This window comes from Hevea brasiliensis, chromosome 9, assembly GCF_030052815.1.
Source record: "Hevea brasiliensis isolate MT/VB/25A 57/8 chromosome 9, ASM3005281v1, whole genome shotgun sequence".
NCBI lineage: Eukaryota > Viridiplantae > Streptophyta > Magnoliopsida > Malpighiales > Euphorbiaceae > Hevea > Hevea brasiliensis.
The window spans coordinates 34,070,471-34,080,114 of record NC_079501.1 but is presented as its reverse complement, the minus strand read 5'-3'; positions in this window follow the sequence as shown (position 1 = coordinate 34,080,114).

Below are 9,644 nucleotides of genomic sequence, written 5' to 3'. Positions count from 1 at the left end.
AATAATAATAATAATAATAATAATAATAATAATAATAAAATCTAGTAATAATATTAATTAGTGGATACATATAATAAGTTAAATATAGAATCCATATCAATAAATAGAACATACTAAAATCTAAAAGTTATATATATAACACAAAACCATCAATTCTATCTAGTTGAAGGTGAAATTGAAGTTGGAGTCGTTGGCAAGCCTCTAACTAATCTCATCATCTCCTCCATCATAGATTATCTCAAGTGTTCAATACGCAACTCAATTTGTTGCTCCATTTGCTCCTTCATTTGCAACTTCAATTGATCCATAAGATTTGTCATAACTTCCCTCTCTTTATCAAGCTGCTTTTCTAGCTTTTTTACTCATTGTTGTAAAGCAGCAACTTGAGGATCACATGATGAAGACGACTTACAAGAAGATGCTCCAGCTGAAGGGTAAAAGGCAGGAGATTTAGACCCAAGGCCATACACCTTTCGTCTCTTCTCGTCGGCTCTAACAACATCCAAATAAAGTTGGTTCTCATTGATGTTGTCGAGTGCCATTTGTGTGAGCTCCTCCCTCCTAGCCACTGTAGCTTCCTATTTGTATTTAAAAAAAAAAGTTAGTTTTATATCATGACATAATATAATAAAAAATAATTATGGTGAAATAAATAAAAATTTGTCATACATGTGGTTGCCTAAATTTTTCTTCCACAAAATTCTCCTTGCCATGATTCTGAGTGTGAGTGTCGATAAACAACTTAGTTGGAGATGGCTTCCAACCCAAATATTTCCTCTGAACAAAAGAGAAAAAGTTATCACAAACAATTATTGTATGTATATGTAATAAATTATTGAAATTCATTATGAAATCAAAATTAAAATAGATAGAGTTTCCCTATATTTTTTTACACTTCCCCTTGTCAAAATTCAACAAAAATCCCATAATTCAATCACACAACAATCCACAATATATTCCATGACAATTCCATCAACATTATATGTGCTTATCGCATCATAGTTAATTTAGGCTGGGGGGGGGGGGGGGGTGTTGTATATATATATAACAATGAATTTCTAACTTCTTCCTATAAAATTACTCACTAATTTATTAGACCATTCAACATATGTTATGGATCCCTCTGTGTGAGTGGACGGCCCAGGAGCATTTGCCACACTACGACAATTTCTAGAATATTGCTCTGATCAGCAAATGAACTTGGGGTCATTCCAATGCTACTCAAATCATCTCCATGTTTCTTCAGAAACATACAAGGGCCTTTTCCTAGAATTTTTCATATTCGTGATCATGTCCTTATAACGTTTGGCTGCCTTCTTTCTCCATGCATCTTTTATCCCTGTTTCCATGGAGGAATCTCAAAAGTAATATTTCTACAATAAACAAATACATATTTTTAGTGATTAATATTAATCAAAATATTGAAAAACATAAAATAATTAAAAAGATATTACCTTAAATTCTTCCTAATAAAAATCTTTTCTCTTGTGAGATAAACTTCCAATTGACACCCTTAATGTCAATCAACTGCTTAAAGGTACTTGTTGTCACACATTACCCTTCTGCAAGGCATAACATGATCCCGTAGTATATTCAATGAATCACCAAACTTCGTCTACTGGTAATTCATTAAATACACTACAAGAGATTTTAAACCATTTCAATTCATTTTAATTGGTAAAATAATGTTAAAGAATTATTTAAAAGCCTTTAATTGGAGTTTAAATACTAAGTGAGAAATTTGATAAATTTTATTTTTCGCAAATTTTATAAAAATTATGGCGGAGTGCCGTCTATAATTGGGAAAAACAGTTCTTCTAACGCCTATAAATACACTTCCAATAAATTTATTTCAACCCCAAACTCCAATATAATCTTATTTCAACATAATTTAACACAATCTCAAGACAATTTAGTAAAAATCATCATCATTTCATTTAACTTAATTTACATAAACAAGTCTCCATTTACAAGAAAGAAAATTAAAAATAATATTACTACAGGCTTTAATGTATAACTGCTTAATTAACTACATAGATACATATGAAAAAAATAATATTTACATCAACTAATTTACAAGGGTATAAAGCAATACCTGTGCAAAAATCCTCAAAGTATCTCCCCTGACAACTTAGCAGCTCACTCTGCTGCCTTATCTTTTCCCTTATCTGCGACAGCAAATAAAAGCTATCGCTGAGTAATGATTACTCAGTGGTGCACAATAAAAATTTAAAGATATTGAATATCAAAACATACATCCATAAACACAAATTTAAACTATTGCACAAGATAATTCATAAAGTTCAAGTCAACTTTTATAATAATATTTTGTTAAAATAATTCATAAATCACAGTGTCGCCAATCCATACACAATTTAGGTCATAAAACAAAATTTCCAATCAATACCATGTTGTACACCACGACAAAGCAATCTCAACCCCACTAATCGAAATCAATGAGGGAGGTGGCTAGCTAGCTATATGAGTACTCACCCGATCTTAACCTCAACTGGCAAGCCAGAGAGGGAAGAATATAATCGATCTCAACCCTGTAAACAGAGGAGGAACACAGTGATACTGTTATACTAAGTGTGAATCCAAACCAATTTAAAATCAAGTTATTCAAACATTTCATTCAAACATTAAATAAATTCCCATTTCAAATTTCAATTCACAGAGTGGGCAACACAGCATTTCTCAAGTCATTATGCAGCATAAATTATGTCAAAATATATTCAAATAAATTTTCTCATAGCAAAATCAAAAATTGAAAAGGTATTGTGCACAAATCTTGTATGAGTCTCCTCTAGGCCTTGACTCACTTTTCCTTATCTTCCTTCTCAGTCTCTTTTTCAACTGAAACACATAATTTACAGTGTTTCAGTATCATGACTTATAATTATTTCAATAATTAATTTCATGCATACTTAATTGTACCCTTAAATTTACTTAAAATGGAATTCTTTGAGTTTGGTAATTTGGGGTTACTATTCATTACACTATTCAAGTCAAAATGTTGACTTTTTCATGTTTAATAGGTATGTTGGTCCTAAATACACTCACATACCACATTTTGAGTGTTAAATTTGTTGGCATTGATTATCATTCTAAATTCAAAGATTCCTAAGAGAAATTATAAATTTTCAGTTTTGGGTCACTATTTTCTATTGTTCCATTGGTCTTGCTACAGTGGGAGTTTGGCTGAATGTCCTTCATCAAAGTTGTTCCTTATTGTGTCTAGTTTATTTGCCTTTTTGAATCACTCCATTTAGAATTTTGTAGCTCAAGTTATGCCTATTTTTCTTAGGCTAGCCAAATAGTTTACAAACCTAGAAATTCTAGGCAGAATTTGGTTCGGCAGCTTTGGTGCCCTAACTGTAGCTCACTTTTCGGATGGGTTATAGTCAGAATTTGGATTTGTATTCTTCATGAAAGTTGTAGTGCTATTTCTAAGATTTCCATCGGTATAAAATTCAGGTCATTTGGACCTTCCTAGGCTAAGTTATGACTATTTGAACAAGTATTGTTCATATGGTCAGTTTTGTGCAGGGTAGTGTGCCTAAATCTGGATTTAACCTAACTTTTCACTAACTTAAGGTCATTTTCAGGGCAAGGTTTCTATACAAAAATTGTTGCATTATGTCTTAATTTTCATCTCCAATTGGCTTCACACAATTGGAATAACAGAATTTCAATTTTGGTCCTTTAAGTAGACCGTGGTCAGGCTATCTAGATTTGGTCCTTACCATTCACAACTTAATTCCCAATTCAGCCATTCAATCACACTTCAAATCACACCAATTGACCAAATTGATTCTCAATTAGGTCAAATTACTTCAATTTCAAAAACCCCTAAATTTTCCTCCAATTTGCCAAAGGTCAAGAACCCTAATTCTCTACTTAGCACAATTCATGAAATTAAAGTATACCATACATCTTTACACACTCAATTGAGTTCACATACTCAATTAATTCCAAAATTTTTCATCAAATCCAATCTTTCCCTAGGCTGGCCAAATTCTGTATGGTCCATTTGCTCATCATTTTGTTTTAATTATCAATAATTTTTAACTTAGTTAAATTATCTAATCATAAATATAAGGAAATAAATGAAAGAATCACTAACCTTATATGAAGTTTCCCAAAGCTTTAATTCCCTTCAATTTCCTTCTATTTCTTACTCCCAATCTTATTTTCAAGACTCAAAATCAAGATTTAACTTGAGGAACTAGGAAATTTATGGTGTAATTTATGGTTTTGAAAGCTTAAATATAAGCTTTAATGGTGGAAAAATAAAAAGAGAGGGAGAGGAGAGAGGATGGCCACAGCAAGGAAGAAGAAAGAAGGGAAAAATTTTTTTCTTTTAATTTCAATTTTTTATTTTTTATGCTTTAATTATCCCTACAATTAATTTAATGAGAAATTAAAATTTTTTTATAGAGTCATGCTTAGGTCACTTGAATGATGTCATAATGCTTATTTTAATTTCTTTTCTTTTCCTTTGTTTTTCCATAACTTCTTCAATTTAAATCTATATTTCGAAATTTTAATTTCTCACATTTGATTGGACATTTAGGCCAAGAGTTACCTCTAAGGGTGAACCTCGCCAGTCTGATCTGGTTTTGCAATAACACTGTATTGCTTCCTAAACCCTAATCTAATTATTTGATCTGATTCTCAACTCTTTTCTGTGGTTTTCTCATTTCCACTAGCTTCGCAATTATTCTTAGGACAGCGGTGTCACAATGTCCCGTACGAAATTGGGGTTACAACTGACCTCGCAGTCACTTCCCGATACGGTCACCCATCGCTGTGACCACCAGCTCATTTAACCTTTTATGCTTTATTTTCTAAGTTTTCATTTCATCATCATCTAATGGCTATTTATTTTCATTCATGGCTTTTTTAGATGACACTTAAAAAAATATGATCCTAATTCTCTTAATTGTCCGGACTGACACCGATCATCGGAACAGTAAAATGCACAGGACTATGCATGTAGGGGTGTTACACTTATGATCATGCGAACGACCACGGATCCACCCGATAACCTGATAACATGGAAGAAAATATTTTAGTTAAAGAGTACATTTGTATTACATATTTTTGATAAACAATTTAAAATATAATTGTTTAACTCACTTTCCATTGTGAAGTTCTAGTCGTCGTCACCCTAAAGAATCAATCTCTGCTTTAAAGGACGAATGAGAATCCTATGAGCTGACAATTGCTACCTCCTGGCTAGCTACTGGTGCATCAGACCACACTAACGGCTATTGTTATGCCTTGTAGCAACCCAAGAGGGGGGGGGTGAATTGGGTTCTAATTGCAAAATTAAAGATTAAACGAAATTTAAGCACAAAGAAGAGAAAAGGAAGAATGATAACACAAGAGATTTATAGAGGTTCGGCTATCCCAAGCCTATGTCATCTCCTCAAGGCCCTTCTTGAGAGTTAACTCCACTAAAATTCTTCTTTAAGTGAAAAATAAACTCCTTACAATCACCACAAGAGCAAACCCTTGCTCTTTTACAAATCCCTTTACACTCAAAAGCTATTTAAAGCTCTATCACACTCAAAATTATAATAAGTGCTCACAACAACTTTGAATGAACTCTCAGAATAAAGAATTTACAACTCAAATATCAAGTTCTCAATATTAACTATGGTAGCTTAAGTTCTAGAGAGAGAGAATGAAGAAAATCTTTAGAACACAATAAATTTCTAAAAGATTATTGTTGTAAAACTTGTTTCCAGTCATAAATGGTGCCTATTTATAATTTTTGCAAGAAAATAGCCATTGCGGGTGCGTTAAATGCAAAACTAGCCGTTCAACCACCCAAAGCTCTATTTTATCGAGTTGTAGAAACCTAGGTATGACTGCCAGAGTTATTTACTTCGGCTGTCGAAGGTTAAAGCGCTAAAAAACAGCTTTTGAAAAGTCACTTTCGGCTGCCAAAGTTTCCACTTTCGGCTGCCAGAGTGCTCTCTGGATAAAATAACTTTTAATGCTCAAAAACTATGATTTAAAGAGTAAACTTCAGCTACTGAACTTTTCACTCTCGGCTGCCGAAGTGCTCTCTAGACAGAAAGTGTCAAAAGAACACTTAGGCTTCAGAAATGCATAACTTTTTGACCGAAACTCGGATTTTCGATCCGTTTGAACCGTTGGAAAGCTAATTTGATAAACTTTTCAATGAAAATACTTTCAAAAACAAATTTGCATTTCTCAAATATGAAAATTTCATTTTAGTCCCCATTAGTTAAGAAAAAGTTACAAGTAAAGACACTAAAAAAATTAAGAGTTTAAAAAACTCATAACTTTTTTATCCGAACTATAATTTTTGATCCGTTTGAACCATTAGAAAGCTAATTCAATGTATTTTGCAACTAAAATACTTTTCAAAATTAATTTTTCATTTTTTAAAAATTTATTTAATTTTCCCTTGATAAAAAATTAGGTGAAAACTAAGTTGAACAAGATATTCTTAGTACCACCCAGACTTGAGCCAACATAATTAATAAAATGGGATTTACAAGATATAAAATAAATAAAAGTTATATTGTAGGTTCTCATAAATGTTTGCTTCCTTATGTTGCTCTTCCTTAACTTTGATTTGAAGCAATTTAGCAATTTTGAGTCTATAGCCTGCAAACTCAACACAAACACTTTTAAAGTATATTAGTAGCACACTAATTATTTATTATCATCAAAACATGGGTTAAGACGCCTAAGTCCAACAATCTCCCCCCTTTTTGATGATAACAAATAATTAGTGGATGAGAAAAATTAAGCACAAGTGAAGTGTGTGTTTTTCAAAAATTCTCCCCCTTAATGTACTCCTCCTTTAGAAAAATAATTTGTGTCTTACTAAATAGAATTTGGAGAGCACATAAGAGAGGCTTTGACTCAATGAATGCAATGCCATGAGTCCTAGGTGAATGATGATGCAAAGTTATTTTTATATCAAAAACAATTCAGAATATGTATCAAAGGATTACCAAGAAACATCACATGAGTATACCCAAAACATGTATCCCACTAAATCATCATTTATATATCATGTTTAAAGCTTAAAATTTGGAATTATTCATCCACTTAGCTAATTCATCCACTAGCTATATATCTCCCCCTTTTGGCATCATCAAAATGCACTCTAGAAGGAAAAACATATAAAAATTATGGCATCATTTAAAGGTGTACCACCATGCCAAAAGATATAAGAACATATGGCAATATATAAAGATTATAAGATCACTTCATATACTGGAAAACTTACAAGGTGCAATTCTAAGAGAAGGCATAGCTTATTGGATTTGAATCCTATTATGAATACAACTATATTGTTTAGACACTCAAACCACCTATCTAGTGTATGCTCAATCTAGAGGCAGCATAAACAGCTATTCTCAAGAATAGCCTACAAAGAGCCAAGAAGACTTCAATACAAATTCACTAATTTTATTTGCATAGGACTTGTAAAACCATCAAGGAGTCTATTCAAATCAACAATAGAATTTTGGCAAATAATCTTCATAAAACAATCAAGGAGAATAATCTAAATTAATGAGGAATGGTATTGTGACCATATGGTAGCCAAAAATAGGAAACCCATATTTTGTTCATGTGAACAATAACCTAAACAGTAAATCACAATCTCAAGCATCAAGGTTGTCAAACATGCCTAATTCTCTCTTAATGAAATTAAACCTATCTTCACATAAAGGTTTTGTAAAGATATCAGCTAATTGGTGATGTGTATCAATAAACTCAAGAACAACATCACCGTTTAATACATGATCATGTATAAAATAATGTCTAATGTCTATATGCTTGGTTCTAGAATATTGTATAGGGTTCTTGGTCAAATTGATTGAACTTGTATTATCACATTTAATAGGAATGTGATCAAAAGATACTTTGAAGTCTCTCAATTGTTGCTTGATCCAATGTATTTGGCTACAACAAAAACCCACAGCCACATATTCGACTTCGACTATAGAAAGTGCAACCATGTTTTGTTTCTTACTACACTAAGAAACTAAAGAGTGTCCTAGGAGTTGACAAGTACCTGAGGTACTTTTCCTATCAAGGATGCTTTCAGCAAAGTCGGCATCCAAGTAGGAACATAAATCAAAGGATGCATTTCTAGGATACCATAGACCTAAATGCAATGTACTATTCAAGTATTTGAGAATACGTTTAACAGCATGCAAATGAGACTCTTTAGGACATGATTGAAAATGTGCACATAAACATACGAAAAGCATAATGTCTGGTCTACTAGCTGTGAGATATAAGAGACTACCAATCATACCTCTATAGAGCTTTTCATCAATTGGTTTTTCTTTTTCATCATTTTCAAGTTTGGTGTTTGTGCTCATTGGAATTCTACTTGGCTTGCTATTCCGCATTCCAAACCTCTTGATTAATTCTATGGTGTACTTGGCTTGGTTGATGAAGATTCCATCCTTAGCTTGTTTGATTTGAAGCCCAAGGAAGAACTTGAGTTCTCCCATCATGCTTATCTCAAACTCACTCTTCACTGTATTAGCAAACTCTTCACACAAACACTCATTAGTAGCACCAAATATAATATCATCAATATATATTTGTACTACAAGGATGTCATTTACATGATTTTTAACAAAAAGAGTTATATATACTTTTCCTTTTGAAAAACGATTTTGCAAAAGAAAGTTACTAAGCCTTTCATACTAAGCACTAGGAGCTTGTTTCAAACCATACAAGGCTTTAGTCAATTTAAAAACATGGTTTGGAAATTCATGATTTTCAAAACCAGGAGGTTGCTCAACATATACCTCCTCATCAATAAAACCATTTAGAAAAGCACTTTTGACATCCATTTGGAAAAGCTTAAAATTCATGTGTGATGCATATGCAAGCAAGATTCTAATGGTTTCTAATCTAGCTACAGGGGCAAAAGTTTCATCATAGTCAATGCCCTCCTCTTGGTTATAGCCTTTGGCTACTAACCTAGTTTTATTCCCAGTTATGTTTCCATCCTCATCTAATTTGTTTCTAAACACTCATTTGGTGCCTATAGATGGATGGTCCTTTAGCCTAGAAACTAAGGTCCAAACCTTATTCCTTTCAAACTGATTAAGCTCCTCTTGCATTGCAAGTGCCCAACTCTCATTATTAATGGCCTCATTTATGCTCCTAGGTTCTATTTGAGAAATAAATGCAAGGTTATTATATATATTGCTAAGAGAGGATCTAGTTGTTACCCCTTTTGATCTATCACCAATGATCAGGTCTTTAGGATAATCCTTCTTGAATATCCAATTTTTAGGTAGAACTTGTTGAACTTCTTGATATGGAACTAGTTGACCTTGTTGCTCTTGAGGCTCAACTTGATCAACTCTTAAGTCCTTCAATGGATCTTCCATGTGTTGATCTTGAATTCCACTTATCCTTTTGAAACTTGATCTTTGGTAGCCCATCAACTAGCTCATCCTTGTTCAAGTTTGCAAGAAGGTCCATGCTAGCATGTGCAAGCCTTCTATGCCAAGTCCAAGAGTCATCACTAATAGAAACAAAACACTTAACATCTTTGTTAGACAAAGCATGCAAATCAATAACATAAATATTTTCAATTCTTTCACCAATAAACAACATTT